This window comes from Callospermophilus lateralis, chromosome 9, assembly GCF_048772815.1.
Source record: "Callospermophilus lateralis isolate mCalLat2 chromosome 9, mCalLat2.hap1, whole genome shotgun sequence".
Lineage (NCBI taxonomy): Eukaryota > Metazoa > Chordata > Mammalia > Rodentia > Sciuridae > Callospermophilus > Callospermophilus lateralis.
This window is the reverse complement of record NC_135313.1, coordinates 60,284,751-60,305,368: the sequence shown is the minus strand read 5'-3', so window position 1 is coordinate 60,305,368 and position 20,618 is coordinate 60,284,751. Positions and strand designations below refer to the sequence as shown.

Sequence of the window (20,618 nt, the reverse complement as noted above, 5' to 3'; positions counted from 1 at the left end):
CCCCACCACATGCCATTTCCAGAAAAATAGCATCCTGCTGGCTACTCTATCCCCAGCTCACATCTTCATTAGGCTTATGTAGTGTGCAGTTTAGAATCCTGGTGTGGTCAAATTTTGCCAAGCACCTCTTTCCAGAAAGCCTCTGTGACCTTGAACTTGATTTTCCTGCTTTCCTGGATGAGGGCAAAGAGGCTCAGTGGCATTTGTTCATATTCAACCAGCAGCTATCGTGAAGTCACAGCGAGGAGCCATCTGTAGGAGATCCTGAAGGTGTTGTCACCCAGAGGAAGGATATGCTTCCCTCCCCGTGTAACCCCTGTCTAGTGACACTTCTTGCAGGCAGGTTAGGGTGCCATTTATTGGCTCACCCCACTCAAGCATTCTCTCCCTCCTGGGCATTCTCTTGGTTGTGTTGGTGTGTCATCACCTTTCATTAGATTTTTAACTTGGTTAAGAAAGGGAGAGTATATATAAAAACACATTAATATCAGTTCTCAGCACGGAGTTTTTTTATTTATTGTTTGTAGGAAATTCAATTAAGTATTAGTGAGTGAATGTATTTTAAACCAAATGTCTTAGGATGGCTGGTGGGGATGGGTTGACAAGTCCTAATGGAAGAGTAAGATTTAGATGAGTCCTTCTAGATTGGGAATTGTTTGAAGAAAAACATCTCTTGCTGGTACTGGGATTTTCTCTCTGGAGTTAGAATATATAAAAGAATTCATTAAAGGTATGTTACCCAACATTGTGTTACTTGGTCTTACTCAAGTTTGTCCCCCGTGTTCCTTGAGGGTAGTTCTTCAATTAGGGCATTGGCCATTCTTTGCAGAAGCTCATCAACTGCATAGAAATTGTGTTGGGTAGTTAAGACCTTTACTGATACTTTGGAGACTGTCAAGTTTTGCTTCAGAATCACATGCATCTTATTCTTGGTTTTATTCTGTTATTTTGGGGTTCTCAAAAAGAAGAAAACCCCCCTTTTCTTTTGCTTCTGAAAAGATAAACCTTCAGGAATTAAAAGTAGCATATAACTTATGATTCTGGAGAGTTAGCTATTTTGAAGACTGATTCCTTATAAAGTTTTCATACATTGTCAGGGATGACCTGGAGAATTAATGAAAGCAAAGAGACTCGGGATCTACTTACAGTTCTTGATAACAAGGACGATTTTAACTTATCCAATGTTTATTTCATGCTTGACATTGTGTTTAATGTTTTACACAAATCATTTTATTTAACATTCATTTGCTTTCTGTAAAAAAATAGGTATCATTGCGATCCTATTTTATATACGATAAAACTGAGGCTTAAAGGATGTAAGAAATGGTGTAGGCTCATGCAGATAGCAAGCAGTAGAACTTGGGGACTGAACGCAGGCAGTCTGAGCTCACACTCTCAGGCTCTCCCAGCGGTTGCTTCTTTCTGTGCCTAGGACCTTGGTCCTAAGAGACAGCTGGAAAGACTGAATTTTTTTTCTCCTAGGATCTAAGAAGGTCAATGCAAATGTGATCTCAAAATGACAGATGATTCCAAAGCTTGCTTAGTGGGTTGTTTATAGGGTTACCACTGATAGTTACTGCATTTTTAGGTGAAATAATTTGCCAAGTACTCCATATTCATTATTCCTCCAGTTGTTATTTTCTCAGCTTCAGTCATATATGCAAATGTGCATGCACATGTATATATTCATATCGATCTCTTGAACTTTCTCCAAGGTACTCTGAAACCAAGGTATTCCTAGGAAAATCAATCGAAGTTCTTCAAATGATTTCTAAATGGATCATTTGCTTTTCCTGAGCTTTTTTGTTGTTCCCAAGAACAATCTTCCCTAAGTGCCTCTTTTGAAGGCTCGGAAAATCTTCCTTCTGAAAGCTGTAAAGGTCATTTTTTGTCTACCCATCTGTGCCTGGGCAGGAAATCGTGGAGGGTCATATTTCTGTTTTGAATGGCCCATGGAGGATGCTGCACCGCCTATTGGCAGCTTGCCTTTCCTAATAATCTAGATCCTCAGTAGGTACTTCCCGGGGTGCAACCCAAAAGTCCCCCTGCTGCCTTGGCTCATTCCATTTGATTGTCATGGTACCGATGTTATCTTGCTCATGGTCTTTTTTCAAGACCAGGAAGTCACAGCATTTATAACTGAGTCAATAGTTAAGGTCAGATTTCAATTTTCTTAAGTGCCTCCATCTTGAGCAGCCCTCTGAATCCCAATTTCTGTAATGTGACCGAGGAGCTGTGAGAATACCATCTGTTTGCACGAATGGGGCCATTGGTCGCTGAACACTTGACTCTGAAGATGGAACTATTCGCTCAAATCAAGATTGGAGACCTATAAAAGCTGGCCCTGGACACCTAGATTTGACTTTCACTTTGTAGGGAGATGTGGCCATTGAGGGTACTTGGATGGAAACGTAATCCTGGAGTGGCATTTGTGTGGCATTTTTGTTTATTGAGTATCACTGCTGTACTCAGCTGTGTATAAAGCATGGGAGTAATAGGATCAAATTAAGAAAAGCTACTTAGAAGGAATAGCAGGGAAGTTTCCCTAATGAAGAGATCTGATAGACCATGGAATAGTCTTCCCCAGGAAAGCTGGTCTCATTGAGATGTGGTTATTTACCGAGGAACCAAATAGTCCCCCACCGGATGCATCTTGGGCCATTTTCATTTTAGTTTGAGACTTTGATTTAATTGGAAAAGTATCTCACATCTGTTGTTGACTACCTTAGGCTATGTTCCTCAAATTCTAGTCATATCAGAATCACTTGGTGAGATTGTTAAAATGCAGATTCCCTGGTCCTATCCCCAGAGATTCTGTTTCCTTAGATCTGGCCATTGAGGCTGGTCATCTTCATGTTCTCCAAATTTCTTGAACATTATTCTGATGCAAATGTGCTGTAAACTCTGTTCTGAAAAACCCTGTTAGGGCCACTTTGAGAAGGTTCCAGACCTTATAGTAAAGATATCTGCATATTTTGATTTGTTCCTTAGCTTGCTTTGATGCATCACAAGTCCCTTTCTACCTGCATGCAGGAGGAGGTGTTTGGTGAAAAGCTGGAGGTTATCAGGAGAAGAGCTCTCCTCCAAGGAGCCTCTTCTTTATTCTACCTGGCATTCCTGGTGCTTCCTATGAGGCGGTGTGATATAGGACAGTGTTTTCCAAAATTCAAAGGCATGCTAACAGTTATTTAAAAAGGGGCAGGGGGTTCCGCGGTCAGATAAGCGTGAAAGACAAAGGCAACCAGGTTTATTTACTCCATGGGTCCTCAGAGTCTTCATCATGACAAAATCCTCGCCTTTTCTTGAATTCTTTGGTTATAGAATTTCTCATGAGACTACTGATTTGTGGAACACACTGAGAAACTCAGTGACTTGAAAGCAAGAAACATTTGTTTGCAAACTTAGCTCTTTACCAAATAGCTGAGTGACTTGGTTGTATTTCTTGTTCCTTGAATTTATCCCCCGTCTTTTAAATAGGAGTGATCCTGTCACCTTACCTAGGTCACAAGGTCATTTTGAGGATCATATGAAATACATTTTTGACATTGCTCTGTGAAGTGTGAAGTGTTTTAGTTGTCATTGGAAAACTTATGAGTTGCATGCAAGTTTGAAGAATGGAGAGTGAGAGCTAGACAGTTTGTTTTTGTCTTTGCTTAGACTTTCCTTAAATGGGACTGAAAAATCTGGTCTGCTTGGTTCACTAGGGTTTGTCTTAATCCCATGTTAATGGTTAACTGTGAATTCTCAAAACACCACTTTGTAAATCATTGCCAGGACACACTGATTTTACCGAATGTTATAGTCCTAGATTCTTTGCAGTCAACGAAGAACCAGGATTAGGAAGGAAAAACTGGCTCACAGTGAAGGAGACATTCAGAATCATGGGTCAATAGAAATGAATGTCTGGGACTGGGAAGAATTAGGACCCAGGGTGCTGATGTGGTTGTACCCACGGGACAAGTGATTCCAGACAAAAGTTCATTGTCTCAAGGAGTTTGGACAAAATTTAGCTCAAGGTAAGAGCCACATACAAGGAATTCAAGGTAGTGGATGGCAAGGGCAGAGCCACCCACTAACTGCAGAGAATGCGTTTATCATTCAGTAGGTAGAGTGTTGTGATTCTGAAATGCTTGAGAGGGTTAGAGCTTAAGGATCACTAGCACCTACAGGCATGAGAATCGAGGCCCACATCTTCCAGGGAGGAGGTGTATTAGCTTTCCATGATTATAATACATACTGGAGATAAATCAACTAATAAATAGAAAAGGTTTATTTTGGTTCATAGTTTGGAGGTTTCAGTCCATCATCAATTGACATCATTGCCTTGGGCCTGTTGTAGCATATCATGATGGGATCATGTGGCAGAACAAAGCCACTCACCTCATGTCTTGGGAGTTAAAGAGAGAGAGAAAAAGGGAGGAGGCTAGTAATCTCTCTGAACCCTTCTAGGATATATACCCCCAGTGACCAATGACTTCCCACTAGGCCCCACCTCCTGAAAGTCCCACTACCTCCCAATAGCGCCACAGGCTAGGACCAAACCTTTAACACTTGGGCCTCTGGGGAACATTGTAGATCTAAACTCTGGGAAGAAGCTAGAAAAATCTACATCATGTGTCAAAAGTCCTCACCAAGTGAGCTTAGCATAGCCCTAGTGGTGTGGCTGGAGTATAATTTAGAGACAGCCAACGATACCAATGGAACAATGGAACTTGAGAAGAGAGGCTGGAAGGGTCACATTTGTGGGTCTTTTACACCAGTATTCAGATACGGGGTACAAACCTAACTCTAGTCCATATCTGCTAGTGATGACAAAATTTCTCTATCACCAGTCTTAATAGTATCAAAGAGTTATTGATTAGCTTGCTTGCTTTATGGAACTTTATTTTAAACACTTGAATATTACCTCAATTCTCAAGCTGCCCATTAGGCACTATTGGTATTCCCATTTTATGAATGAGAAATTTAAGGTAGAGAGAAGCCAAGTAAATCGTTTCAGTGTGTGCAGTTGATAAATGGTGGTTGTAGCCTTGAATTCATGAAGCTAAACTTCATGAGCTGTGCCGTTTTCAGATGCTATGCTTCCTCCATCCTACCACAATAACAGTTAAAAGTACAATAATTAAAATGAAAAAAAAATTCACTCGAGAGCTCAGCAGATTTGAGGTGTTAAAGAAAGACTTAAGGAACCTGAAAGTAGATCTGTGGAAATTAACCAATCTGGAGAACATGGAGGAGAAAACAACAACAACTCGTTGAAGTGAAATGAACAGAGCTACAAAGACACATGAAACACAATCGTGCATTCCAACACACAAATAAAGGGCCTTCCAGAAGGAGATATTAGGAAACACACACACTCACACACACACACACACACACACACACACACATGCGGTGAAAATCATCCAAATTTGATTTAAAAAAATCAGTCTATACAACTGAGAAGATCAACAAACCTAAAGTAGGATAAATACAAAAGAGATTGACACCTGAACATACTATAGTCAACTGTTGAAAGAAGAAAAGAAAATCTTGAAATTGGCAAGGGAAAAGTACCTGGCCATGTACAGGGAGCATAAGTATGATTAATAGCAGACTTTTCATTTGAAAGATGGAAGTCAGAAGGCAGTGCAATGACATATTCAAACTGCTTGGGGGGTGGGGATTGTTAACTGAGAATTTTACATCTAGCAAAACTATCCCTCAAAAAATGAAGGTACAATAAAGGCAATGTCAGATAAAGCAAATATGAATATGTTTTGTTGTTAGCTCAACTGTTGTACAAGAAATGCTAATGGTTTTCCATCAGGCTAAAGGGAAATGATGACAAATGGTAACTTGAAGTCTATAGTAAGAAATCAAGAGCCCAGGAAATGGGAAACTTGTGAGTTAATATAGTCCTTTAATTCAGTCTTCTCATTTTTTTCTCAATTTCTTTAAAATATCCTGGTTTTTATAAAGCAAAAATAGACGAATTTTTAACTAACCTAGTCCAGAAAAAAGGAGTAAGTTCAAACATACAAAATAAAAAGAGGCAAGGAACATCAGGGGAAATTAAAAGAATTGTAGAGGACCACTTAGTTTAATAGGCAATATTGAACTCATGACAGAACCGTTTAGTCCAAGAAGATACTTTTTTATAGATGTTATTTTAAAATAAAGATGATGTCAGAAGCATATCTATTTGTGGCATCACATTCATAAAACAGAAATTTCAGAAGTATGAACAGATTCACATTGGCTGCAGAGTTCATTTAATGAACTTATCTCATTCCATGAGAGAGATATTTTAATCAATAGATTAAGAAAAGCAACAGTGTATGTTTTTGTTAATGTTTCATGGACACTTGGGAAGCATCTATTTTTAAGGGATAGAGTTTGTGATATCTATGTATCTATTATACTTGTTTTTATATAATTATATATTTACAAAGTATATTTACTATATATTACATATGAATATATTGCTTATGTTTAAATATGTTTTAAAGATCTATGTAACTCATATACATACATATACATATATTACAAAAGCTACAAAGCCTATAAAAACAATCTCAAATTCCAAATTTATACATAGTGCTGACAATATTCTCTGACCATAATGCAACAAAAATACAAACCAAAAATCCCACAGAAAGCAAAAAGTTCAGGCTAAGAAAATCTCAATGGAAACTGAGGTAGATAAATAGAAAATAGTAATGTTCAAAATATTGCATATCAGAATCAATACTGCACATTCAAATTAATGGGAAATAGTTAAAGCAGACATTAGAGGTAAATTCATAGTCCCAAATACTTGTATCAATAATCAAGAACAAACAAGCATAAATGAATTAAGCTTCCAACTCAAGAAATTACTTTTTTTAAAGTAAAGCAAAATGAAGGATTTAATAAAGTACAAGTGGAGATTAGTGAAACAATATAGAAAAAAAACAAAACAGTAGAACCAACGTGTAAATCACGAATTTTTTTGGATAAAAATAATAAAATAGATAAATTTTTAACTAACCCAGCCCAGGGAGGAAAAAAAAAAGAGAGAGAGAGAGAGAGAGTAAGTTAAAACATACAAAATAAGAAGAGGAAAGGAACCACAGTCATGGGAAATTAAGATTTGTAGAGGACCACTTAGCTTAATTCCTTGCAAATGAACTTGAACAACTGAATTGAAATGTCATGTAATTTAGTGAAAGGAATGGTGTCAGGCAGACAGGATGAAGGATGCAGTGGAAGAGCCTATAGGACTCCCTCAAGGCTGGTCTGAGACTTTCTTGACAGAGGATGATGAAATGGGCACTTTTTATTCTCAACATGTTTCTCATGACTTGATGTTTATGTAGCTGACTAATATGCAATATCCCATATGCTGAATCTGCTTGTGTAGCTACACTTTCTGGCATTGTATATTCTTGCTTTATTAGAGCACAGCCCTGCCTTGCCTACCCTACTCCTGCCCTAGGAGAAGGCAACAGATTGATTTTTGGAATAGGAATCTGGGAAATAAATACAAATTCACTCATCTGTAAGTCTCCAGCATCCCTCTCCCATATTTCTGTCCCTTCAAAGGGTTGCTAGGCAACCAGGCAGAAAAATGGCTGAAACCCTTGTAAAGAGAAGACATGCTTATAATGTCAGAAAAATAAATGTGAGCTTCCTCATTTGGGTCCCCTTTAAAAATTGCCAGGGCTTGTGGAATAATCTATTCAGTAGCAATTATTGCAATTGACCTTGAGGCTGGGGAAAACAATGGGCCGTAATCTGGTTCAGTGGAGTCATGACCCAAGCCACCCAGGTGTGAGAAGGGGTGCTGCTGGGGCATCTTTTGCCCTTGAAAGGAGCCGAATGTTCAGTGGTTTCTCTGGCCGAGTCTGCTATTCCATTCTTACATAGTTAGCACTGCTTTTTACGAAGCCTTTTTAGAGCTCACTTTTGTTCAAGCCCAGTCTTTCTTAGGAATTGCTGCTACATCTCCCCTGGCATTTCCTACATCCACCCAATTTTAAATGGAGCCTGCCTGCCTATGCTTCTGTGGGCATTGGCATGTGTGCTGTCTCTGGTGGCCCAGGCTCAGATTGCTCTAAGGAACTGCACAGCCGTCCTACCTGGTGTGTGTGCCAGGGTCTGCTCATGGTGACAGGTGTTGATGTTCAGCTGCTAATTTTCCCCATTAGAGACAATGTGGTAGGATCTGATGATACAATCTGTTCATCTGAGGTCTGCCCTGATTTTTCCTGTCTAGAATCTATTGCTAACTTTATGGAAACAATAAAAGAAGGAATAGATGTGCAATCTGCCCTTTAAATGGTTTTGCTTTGCTAGGGAAAAAAATCCATAGCAGTCGATTCCTTTTTGTCTATTATAAATTTATTAACAGGGTGTTATAATTAGGTGCATGGCTTTGCCTTAGAGGACAAATGGTGCTTGGTGAACTGTGACGTTGGTCTGATTGTGGTAAAATGATCCATTTGGTTTTACCAGCTGTGACTTTGGAGGGAGTTGAATGACAGAAAGCACATAAAACTTGACAGATGAAAACATTCTCAGCTTATACTCCCTATTACTGATCATTCTGCATCCCAAATAAAATATGTGTTGGTGATTGAAGAGGACAAAATGTAACTTGATAGGAGGCCAGGAAGCTGACTGGCGTCCCACATCACATTCCTATTCCCATTAATATAGCACGAATTGCTCAATCTGAATCATGAATGGCATAATTTAAAGATGCTGTGCTATCTTGTTAACCAAGTGGGTGGGCTGGTGAGGTGGTTGCAAGTGAAGAGTTAGAGTTGGGTTGCCTGTATTTGAAGCCTGGCCATGTTGTCACCAGACTCAGAATTTCTTGGATCTTGGTTTCCTTATCTATAAAATGGGGATTTTTAAAAATCTGCTTCATAGAGCATATTTAAAAATATGCTTCATATCATTCTTCATGCAGTATTTACACAGACTAAGCTCTCAAGACATGTTAACCAATGCTATTATCATCACTCAGTCTCCAGAAATAATATTAAACTCTGCAGAGAAATGGTCCAGTATATAGGGAAGTCTTGGGTTCCTGATTGGCCTGAGAGAGTAGGAGAAAGAACCATTATCTGCTTCCCTCAGCCTACTTCCTGTCAACCCAGCACTCCACTGATGTGGTGGGGAATTGGGGCCCAGAAGAAAGAGGAGTTTCCTTTCTGTGGCCATGATCCTATTGCAAGAGTTTTGAACCACACAGACCTTTTTTTTTTTTTTTTTTATTGTTGGTTGTTCAAAACATTACATAGTTCTTGATATATCATATTTCACACTTTGATTCAACCACCAAGCCACATCCCCAGCCCTATTTTGTATTTTATTTAGAGACAGGGGCTCACTGAGTTGCTTAGCACCTTGCTGTTGTTTAGGCTTTAAACTCGAGATCCTCCTGCCTCAGCCTTGAGCTGCTAGGATTACAGGCATGTGCCATTGCGCCCAGCCTACACAGACTTTCATTGACTTCTTTTGTCTTCCTATGATGGGATAAATCTTAGAAACAGAGGAACGGAAAGAGTAAAAAGAGGTGCCATGCCAGGTGACCCTTCTTTTTTTTGGTGGGGGTAGGTACTGGGGAGCAAACCTGGGGCAAAGGGGTTTACCACTGAACTACATTCCCAGCCCTTTGTATTCTTGTACTGAGATAGGGTCTTGCTAATTTACCCAGACTGACCTGGGACTTATGGTTCTCCTGCCTCAGCCTCCCAATTAGCTGGGATGACAGGTGTGTGCCAATGTGCCTGACTCTAAGCCCCTTTTTTCTAAGTCTTTATTCTTTTTTTTAATTTATTTTTTATTTGTTCTAATCAGTTATACAGGACAGCAGCATGTTGTACACTTTTTCACTTCTCTGGTGAGTCTTCATTCTTGACTGTGATTTATCCCCAAGGACACTTTTGGCCAGTAAAAGTTTATAATATGATACCTCCCAGGACATTCCCAATTCAATAGGAACTTCTCAGATGGAAAGCAAGGAGTCATACTGAGGGCATTTCGTGCTCCACGGCAGACAAACTTCTTAGGCAGAAGAGGAGGGTTTTCATCATCTCCTCAACACCTCTCACAGATCTCCGCAATTGTTCCTACGATGTCACAGGAGACTGGACTCATTCAATGGGTGACTTGAAGTTGTCAGCTTGAAATTGAAATTTCTTAAAATCTGATGTTTCATCTCTTAAAATAAAAAAAATAAAAAAAAATAAAAATAAAAAAAATTAAAAAAAGAGGGAGCATCCCGACACCCCTGCCTCTGTCTTCTTAGTCACATCATTCCTGCGCCAGCCATCAGCCTTTGGATGCCACATCTACCCTTAGCTCTGCTCTGTGGGCTTGGTGAACCTGTCTCCTTTGCCATGTGACAGATGCTAAGTTTTGCCAGTAGAGGGCACTGGAAGGCCACTGTAGGAGGAAGGGACACTGGTGTTGGTGTGCTTTTTCCTTCTTGCTTCAGTGGCCTTTGTCTCCCAGTGGCATTTGGGACACACAAGGCACTTGCTCTGCTGCTTCCCCTCTGGCTGGTTTTACTAGCGCTCAAAAGGGGGGCTTCCCAGTGAGTCTCAAAGAATATCCCAGCAGGTGATCTCCTGCTCCCCAGCCCTCCCAAGGGTTTTTCACCACCAAGTGACATTATTACATTCTTTCCAATGAGGTCAAACTCTCAGTCTTGTGTGTGGGGGTAGGCGTGCTTTGATGTGCTGCCTCTTGGGTACTGTATCTCAGCTCATATCTGTTATTCCCGATTTCTTTAGTTCTCTTTATTCCTCAGTTTCTAATCCTCTGTCACAAGCTAATATTTTTATATCAAATTTTCCCCACTAAAATTACTGGTGTGGTATCTATCTTCTGATTGTGCCCACACTGACTGAATCCTAGTGTTACTGAAAGTTTGGTCCTTGTCCCTGATGCTGATTCATACCAAATTAATAATGAGGACATGATTTTGAGAAAGAGGAAAGAGAAGTTTTATTGCTTTGCTAGTTAAGGAGAAGCACAGGGGACTCCAGGCCTTGGTTCTGCCCATCAGGAAGAACTGGGAGATTTTCTAAAGAAACTCCTCAAATATTGCATTCCTGGTGTGCTCTGTCCGGCAGGGGTCCCAGGGCGCCCGGTGGTGTGTTAGGATTCACTTGTTAATTTGGGAGATATTCACTTCCCAGATCCTCTGCAGCCACTTCCTTCCTGTGGTGGGTGTGTTCAAGGACAATTAACTAGGGAAAGAAAAGACAACACTGTCTCCCTAATCTTGTTAGGGAGAGGGAGAGGGGAAAAGAGAAAAAAAACAAAACAACAAAAAACATGTCTTTTAAAAACAAGCCTCAGAGCAACAGGGGCTATATTCAAAAGGTAAAGTGGACCCTAGAGGTTCAGAAGTGAGTTTGGGGAGGAAAAGCACAGGCACAGCCCAGCTGGTCCCCTTCTCCTTTTTCTGGGGAGTCCGACTGCGGCTTGATTGCTCTCGGCATAGGACACTCAGTGGCCAAAGCTCTGCCCTTCATGAGGGGCCTGTGGTGGTCCAGGGTATTATTTAATCTTGTTTCCAAATTAGTTCAGGACCCAGGCAAAGAGAAGTTTGAATTTTTATTGTCAACCATGGCCCCTGCCTTCCCTAGTGATTTTCGTATAAAAATACTCTAAATCACTTATCACCAGGGGAAAGTGGTGGAAGCTCCAGGAAATCACAGCTGTTCAACCCCTGGCTTTGCTATCCTCTGATCATTTACTGTATCATTGTGATTTTCTACGCTACCTATAATTATTTTTTCCTTCATGAATTTTTTTCCTTTATAATTAAAAAAAATTTTTTCCTTCTATAATTTTAAAATGCTAATCCAGGGCTGGGGTTGTGGCTCAGTGGTAGAGCGCTCGCCTAGCACGTGCGAGGCCCTGGGTTCGATTCTCAGCACCACATATAAATAAATAAAGGTATTTGTGTTCAACTACAACTAAAAAATAAATATTGGGGAAAAAATGCTAATCCAGTTGCAGTGTTATTCTGTATCTCCCCAATGTTCAGACAAGCTAGAATGATCATCCTAAAAGAGTACAATCCCAAAGATCTTGCATAAACAGTGATTTGATGATGGAGAAATATTTACAGAACATGATCTACTTGAAACATAGCTCTTTAAAGCCATGAAGTAAAGAAAAAAAAATCATGCATTTAAAAATGTGTGAAAAAAGACAGGTTTGTAGTCTCCTCTCTGTGTGTGGAGAACCACAAAGGAAAAAGATCATTTGTCAGCCCTGGGGCAAGGTCTACATCTTTGCCACATTAGACATTAACAGTTGGATTTGATGGTGCTTGTTCTTGTCGAGGGAGGGGATTAAGGAATGGCGCAGGGAGATGACCACTGTGGCTCAGGCAGAGAGCCACACATCCACTCGTCCCTCCATCATCTCCACTGGCATGACACCTTCTCTTGCCCTTGACTTTCTCCTGCACTCTGCATGCGTGGCTGAGCTGCTTATAAATCCTGCATGTTGCGTAAGGAGAGGACAGTGGAGGAAAGGTGCCCCTGTGCTGTAGAGACTGAGGGAGTGCGACTCTTGCCTTTTGTGAACATTGAAGTGTTGGGGTAGTGACCAAGGATTGATAGTGCTTGATGACCCTCCCATCTTAAGCACAGGCCTGGGTAATAATAGCTGACATGGGGACAAGTGAGCTTGAGATCCTGCAATGACCTTTGAAGCTGATTCCTGCTGAGCTGAAAAGTCAGAGGAAGCGAATACTTTGTCACTTACTGACTGTAAATGGTTAAGGATGGGTTTATTATGAGCCATGTCATTTGATGTAGTGACTTTACATCCTAATGATTAGAGACTGACATTGCAGGTGGCATTATATAAGTGACAGGATCAGAAAGATTAATCAGAATTAGAATCAAAAGAATCAACAAGCTTGAAGCTTAAGTATAAATCTTTGCTTTCTTCCTTATTGCCTTCAGTTGTTGTGGAATGAAATTTCCTAGGTATTGATCACAACCCTTTCCTTTCTTAATGGCCAACAAAGGCTGAGATGTGACTTAGGTACGTTTTGTTCTTGCATCCTTCCAGATACTTCCCTGTCTAGTGTCCTCCTTACAAATTTCTTCCTTTCCTGCTTTCCCCTACTTCAAAGGATTGACTCTGTTTGGAAGAAGCCTTTCTAATGGATGGAGCGCATAGCACAGGGTGCCTTTTACATGAAACAAGGGTGCAGTGAATAGCATCATGAAAGTGATTTCTATATTATTTTCATTTCATCTATTTTAGGATTTTAAAGAAATGTCTTTCAGCTATTTCTTTGACTTTTTGAGATGCTTCCTCTTTGGCAGAATTGCAACATGTGTGTTCTGAAAAGATCTTGGTCTGTATCATATATGTAAAGGTCATTGCTCCAAGATACCCACCACTGGGGCCAGATTCTTGCAAGTGGCTGAATGGAACCCAGCAGTAGGGTTCCATGCTTGACATGGGTGGAGTTGAACAACTCAAGGTCGCCATTCACAGTGTGTTCAGTGGAATTGTGGCCCAGGGGGTGCTATTCACAGCCCTGTGGGGCCATTTGCTGTTCCTTTGCTTCCTCCTGGGCTTCTCTCTGGGGTCCCCTCTGCTCTGAAATTGCTCAGGGAGCCAATTCAATCAATGGCCTGCTCTAGCTTTTAGGTTACTTGATAGAATCTGAAGTGTTCGCTGGCAAGAGCTGTTTGACACCAAAGAAATCTTTTAAAAGTTAAAAATCACATATGATTTCTAGACAGGTAGTCTGAAAATTAGAAACAACCGAATGCCTACCAATAGATGAATGGAAAAAAAATAAGTACCAGGGTGCTAATGTGTAGCGTGGAATCTCATTTCTACTGCCCTAAACTGGAAAAGTTATATAAATTAATATGTTATAAAATTTATATCTTACTTATTATATACTTAACAGCACAGAAAAACAGTATATGTATTATATGTTAATAGCAATTGGAACAAATGGGTATAAAAGGTCTGAAAGCACACATGCCATACTGACCTGGGAGGAGACCTGGGTTAGGTGTTGGAGTGAAGAGGAACCTTGCTTTTTACTCTGTGCTCCTGTACTGGGAAATTTTTTACACCAAAATGGAATCCCATATTACTAATAAATATAAACACGTTTTAAATTATTGACTGAACATGTAAGCTGTGACTTAGGAGAAAAGCCACTTTGGCTAGGCTGGGGCATGATACTAAGGGACAGGACACAAGCACATGCCTGTTCAACTTCATTAATGTGATCTACTAATTGCAATCAGAATGGGAGCTCTGTGGCTGTGGTTAATGCTTTCCAAACAGATAATTACGCTCAAATGTCTTGCTTTATTGCTTTTATGAGTAAATAAGTAGAATTCCTATTGAACACATTCCGAAGTGTTAAACTGTAGTATGTTAATGGTTATTAATGAGTAGGCTTTGGTCTCTATATCTTCCTCTCAGTTTTCTTCCTCTCCTTCCCGACACCCTCCTCCCCTTGCCAACTGGTTTGTGTCCCCTCTGTTCAGGACCTGTCCCAGAGGCACAGCTTCCAGGGAGTCTCTCTTAATTAACTTAGCGTCCGTCCTGGAGAAAGCTTTGCTCACATCCCTTTGGTGAGTGCTGGCATGTTTGAAGACTTCATTTTGCACCTTCTTGAGGTGTTGCTTGCTAATTGGTTTCTGTTGTTTTTTTGCAAACGTGTTGTCTTAATTCCTCTTCCAAAGAAATAGACTCTTCATGAGATAAACATAGAAAACAGGGACATGTGTGGACATGGGAGAATGAAATATCTGAATTCAAAACCCGATTCTTCCACTTTTTGCTGGATGTTTTTGAGATTTTTTTTTCTTTTTAAACTGCATTTTCACCATTCTTGAAATTGGATTAAGTTCTTTTTTTAAATATATTTTTTAAGCTGTAGTTGGACACAATACCTTTATTTTATTTATTTATTTTTATGTGGTGCTGAGGATTGAACCCAGCGCCTTGTACATGCTAGGCAAGCGCTCTACCGCTGAACCACAACCCTAGCCCCAGGACTGAGTTCTTATTCCATAGGATTTCATAGGACTGTTGTGTGGGTTTTTGTTTTGTTTTGGTACCAGGGATTAAACCCAGAGGTGCTTAACCACTGAGCCACGCTGCTGGAATGACAGGTGTGTTCCACTGTGCCCAGCTGTTGTGGTATTTCATTGGCCTGTATGTGAAGCACTTGGCATGGGGTTTGTGTAGATAGTAAGTGCTCAACCTGTGACAGTTGTTGGTCTTCACCCCCTTCTATATCCAGCCTACCATGTGTATGTAATGTCCTGATATCCAAGAAGGTCTATAATGAGGCTTAAAATCATGATTTGTTTGCTTTTTTAACTAGATACATTTTGGGGACATTTGGGCTTTCTAAGTAGAAGGATGAGGGTTATATTATCAAATCCAACCCAAGTCACTATTCCTTTGTTCCTCAAACCTTGCTTACTGTGAATAATTTAGTTGGGATATACTCATATCCAAAAGGGCTATTCCATTTTTTATCTAATTTTTATGTTACATAGGAAGCCAAGTCATACTTGGTCCAGGCAACCTTTCTGACTTCCAACATATTGTATGCTTCTGTGCATTAATTCATGTAGTCATTTAATTCAGCCAAAATTACTGAGTGCTGCCGTGCTCGGCACTATAGGTACAAGGAGCAGTAGCAGGAGTAGGAGCCTGTCCAGTGGATAAACTGGGAAGAACACTCTAAACTGAAGGTATGTCATGTGCAAAGTACCTGAAACAAAAAGAGCAGAACAGTTTTAGGAACTACACTTTCTGTGCACTGTGGCTTTGGGTGAGCATGGGATATTGGGTGGACAGGTGGGCAAGACCATTCATATATCATGCAAAGGAGTTGGCATCTTATACAGATAGTATGGATCTGCTGAAGAATTTTGAGCAAGGAAACAACAAGGTCATATTTGTATGTTATAAAGAAATTCTAGCTAACCAGTGCAAGATGGATTGGGGGAGGGAGAAGAGGTGTAGAGAAGGAGAAAAATAAGGAGGCTGGGATGTGACAGTGTGATGACAGAGGGATTTAGGAAGTAGAATTGAGAGCACTTGGCCTTGATTGATGTATTTTCTCTCTATCATTGTCATAAAAAGTTGCCATGAACTTAGGGACTTAAAATAATACAAATTTCTCATCTTACATTTCTCTAGGTTAGAAATCTGACATGGCCTCACTGGGTAAAATCAAGGGGTCATCTGGGCTGTGCTCCTTTTTTAAGGCTTAATGGAGAATTTATTCAATGCTCTTTCAGGTCCTTAGCAGAATGCAGTCCCACGTGTTTGTAGAATTGAGGTCCCCATTGTTGTTTGGTACACTTGAGGCTCAGCATCTTCCAGGTGCTGCCTGCATTCCTTGGCTCATGGCCCACCTCTGTCTCCAAAGGCAGCGATGGAGGGTCCTGTTTTCTTCATACTTTGAATCTTTCCTGCCTCTTGTGTTTTCTTTCTGCTCCGCTCTTCCACTTGAAAAGACTCAAGTGATTAAGTCAGACCCATCCATATCCCAGGATAACGTCTCCATCTCTAGGTCTTCCACCTTGACAGGTCAGCAAGGTCCCTGCCGCCATGGACAGTAGCGCAGTAACGGGTGCTGTGGGTTAGAAGGTGTATACCTTCAGGGCAGCCATTATATTTTCTCCAGGTGGTTGTGGGGTAAAAAGAGAATGTAGAATCCAGGTTTCTGACTTTGAGAATCAAGTTGAATGCAGTTTTAAGGAAGGAGTTGACTCTTGGCCTTTTCTTGGACATTGTGAAGTGTGTACTTGATTTGGTTTCTCACCGTGTCTTCTCACAAGACGTTCAGGGTCAGGTGATTCCGGGCCAAAAACTAAAGCAAAATTGTCCCATTCCCCAGTGATTCAAATGAAAATTAGTCATAACATCAGATACAACTCCAAGGGGAGGAACGTCAAGCTGGCTCTAGAAGGATTTACACATTTATGCTGTATCAAGGTTTTGATCATCTTGTCATGTCAAGCTGAAAATGTCACCACTATCTGAACAGTTGAGAATATTTAACTAGGGATGTGATATTTCTTTAGTTATGAAGGTGCTATAGCACTGGTTTTGGTTGGTTGTGTATTAAACATATAAAACTTCCAGAAAAAAATAGCAGGGCTGGGGATCTACAGCTGAGTGGTAGAGGGCCTGCCTTGTATGCATGAGACCCTGGGTTTGATTCCCAGTGCCTAAAAAGGAAGGAGTTGAGATTGTGAATATGTTGACTTTAAGATGTGCCCCTGGAACCAGCTAGGACGTAGTCAGATGTACCACCCAAAAGACAGACAAGAAATCAAGGAGGGAGATGCTGGTCGGGCAGCTGTTAACATACAGTGAACCCTTGGTGAGTGTGTGAAATAGGAAGAGAACAGGGCCACCAACAGAACCCTGGGGCTGCTAATATCGGGTGCACCAGAGGGAGAAGCACCTACCTGGTTTCCCCGTGCAGGGTGTCTGTGCCTTTGGGCACGTTTCTTGCCTCCTCTCTACCCAGCCTGTTTTCTCCCCATGACTTGCGTCCAGCCTATGCATCATTTCTGCTGGATGCCGTGGCCTCTCTGTCTGCCTCTTTGGGGATATTTTGGTTTCCATTTCTAAACAGCCTTATTCTCTCAGTATTTAAGATGTATATATATATGAAAAAAAAAAAAAAACTTTGGAAGAGAATTGAGTGGGCCCAACTTATCATACAGAGTCATACTGTGGCACAAGTCACCAGATTCAGTTAGATGACTATCCTGAGACCAGGTGCCCACTATGATCCAATGGGCTGTTTCTCTATTTCAGGGACTAGGATGAATCCAGACTGACTGTTCCGGCTTCGGGGACAGGAGGGTTGACTTTACCTGCATTGTATTTGGGGAACACAGGATTATGTCAAAATGGAAAGATTATAGGTTCACCTCTCACTGCTAGCCTCACGTGGTCCTGATGCTGTCTTGGGCAGGGGACCATCTTAATAGGAACTGAATTTTGGATCCAAACCACAGTATTTCAGTCCAGGGGGGCAAAACTCACATGACTATCGTCGTCTTCCTTTAGGCTGACTGGCAGTCTCTGTGGTCTTGTGTTGCTCAACATGAGATTTGGTCATTGGGCTGTGTGGGCCTTCCAGCCACTCATCCGTCTGAAGGCCATCCTCATGCATGAGGAGTCCCTGGGTCACAGTCACTGGCTCTGGAAGTCGAGTCTCGCCTTCTCTTAAAGAGAGACCCTCTGGGCAGGCTGCACCTGCAGGGTTGGCAGAGCTGAGGAGGTGCCAGCCTTACTACCTGGGGACCATCCTGGATTGTGAGAGAACTAGAAAGCACGGTCAAGTCTCCAAATTCCTATTGGGTTTCCTTATACACAGACAAGAATCTTTCACAGGATTGCGTTTTACGAGCCACAATGCGATGGGCTCCAGGAGAGGCAGGAATCCATAAGAGCCAATGGGCTTCTCTAACCCAAATCCAATGAAGCCCAGCTTCAGCTAAGATGTTTCCTTGTGTGGGTTCAGGAGAAGCCATGAGGGTGGGTGGACTGAGTGGTGACCTGCTGCCGCTCTCCTGAGGCCAACACCTAGGTAGTGGCCCCTGCCCACGTTCCCTGCTGGGGAACAGGCTGAAAGCAGATAGGCGCGGTATTCCTGTGCCACGGTGGACCCTTGCCATTTGCTGCTCACTGGACCCTTGCCAGGGCGTTCTCAGCTGTGGCTGAGAGATGCCCCTCCTTGCGTAACTGGACAAAGCAAAACAGCCAGAACAATGCCCCAGACACCAAGAGGCTCCTGAACAGAAAGGGAGACAGGCCCATACTTGACCTAATTATTGGGGGACCCAGAGAGTGGCTGGCGTTGAGCCCATAACGTTGTTGCAGTTGAGTCCTGCCAGTCTGCCCAGAAAGGACTTCGTGGTCATGTGAGATGCTTGGGGGTAGGTGAAGCTCTGAGCAGTGGGCTGCTCCTGCACCTCTCACCCGCGGAACTGACCTGGATGAGGACGGAGGGAGCAGAAGACTGGAGATGATCGAGCAAACTGCAAGTCTAACCTCAAAATTACTCATCTTCTTCAAACCTGCCAGACTCTTTAAATACCTCTGTGACTTGGTGCATGCTGCATTCTAACCCTGGAATGACTTCCTTTGCCTTCTCTAACTTGAAAAATTCCAACATAATCTTCAGGAGCCAGCTCAGGTTGATCTTTATAAAGTCTCTGGAACTCCCCACATTGCATAAGCAGCCCTTTGTTATGCTTCTACACACCTTTGTGCTTGTGCTTCTGTTACATGACTTCTCAAATTGTATTCTACTCTTATGTAGGATAATATCCTGAAATAATATTTGGCTCAAAATTAGGCTCAGCCCTACAGAATGGGAGTAAGTTTTTACCACACACATATCTGATAGAGCACTAATCTCTGTATATACAAAGAACTCAAAAATCTTAACACCAAAACCCAAATAATCCAACCAATAAATGGACCAAGGACCTGAACAGATACTTCTCAGAAGAGGATATACAATCAATCAACAAATATATGAAACAATGTTCAACATCTCTAGCAATAAGAGAAATGCAAATCGAAACTACTCTAAGATTTCATCTCACTCCAGTCAGAATGGCAGTTATTAGAAAACAAACAACAATAAGTGTTGGTGAGGATGTGGAGAGAAAGACACACTCATATACTGCTGGTGGGACTGCAAATTGGTGCAGCCAATATGGAAAGCATTCCTTGGAAAGCTGGGAATGGAACCACCATTTGACCCAGCTATCCCTCTCCTCAGTCTATACCCAAAGGACTTAAAAACTTCATACTACAGGGACACAGCCACATCAATGTTTATAGCAGCACAATTCACAATAGCTAAACTGTGGAACCAACCTAGATGCCCTTCAGTAGACGAATGGATAAAGAAAATGTGAGATACACACACACACACACACACACACACACACACACACACACTGGAATATTACTTAGCATTAAAGAGAAAATAAAATCATGGCACTTGCAGGTAAATGGATGGAGTTGGAAAATATAATGCTAAGTGAAGTAAGCCAATCCCCAAAACCCAAATGCTGAATGTCTTCTCTGACATAGGATGCTGATTCATAATGGGGATGGGGGCAGAGCATGGGAGGATTAGATGAACTCTAGATAGGGCAAAGGGGAGGGAGGGAAAGGGAGGGGGCATGGGGTAGGAAAGACGGTGGAATGAGACAGACATCATTACCCTAAGTACATGTATGAAAACACAAATGGTGTGACTCTACTTTGTGTACAACCAGAGACATGAAGAATTGTGCTCTATTTGTGTAATATGAATTGAATTGCATTTTAGTTGTCATATATAACAAATTAGAATAAATAAAATTTAAAAATTAAAAAATATTAGGCTCAGCTGTATATAACAACAGCTTAAAGAAGATAAAAGTTTATTCTTTCTCCTATTTAAGGAGGTAAAAGCAATCAAGAGCTGGTATGGAAACTTTGTAATGACATCATGAATCCAGTTTCCTCCCTATCTTCTCTGCCAAACTCAGCTCAGAGCTTTTATTTTCAAGTTTGTCTTATGTCTACAA

The 20,618-nt window shown here is 41.3% G+C and overlaps 1 protein-coding gene and 1 non-coding gene across 2 annotated transcripts in view; both read left to right on the top strand.

Moving 5' to 3' along the window:
• Myo3b (myosin IIIB) overlaps positions 1-20,618 on the top strand; it is a 408,160-nt gene that overhangs the window by 84,667 nt on the left and 302,875 nt on the right. The gene's annotated exons all lie outside the window — the stretch shown is intronic.
• On the top strand, positions 11,860-11,932 carry Trnaa-agc (transfer RNA alanine (anticodon AGC)). The gene has a single exon. It is a non-coding gene; the product is annotated as a tRNA-Ala (tRNA).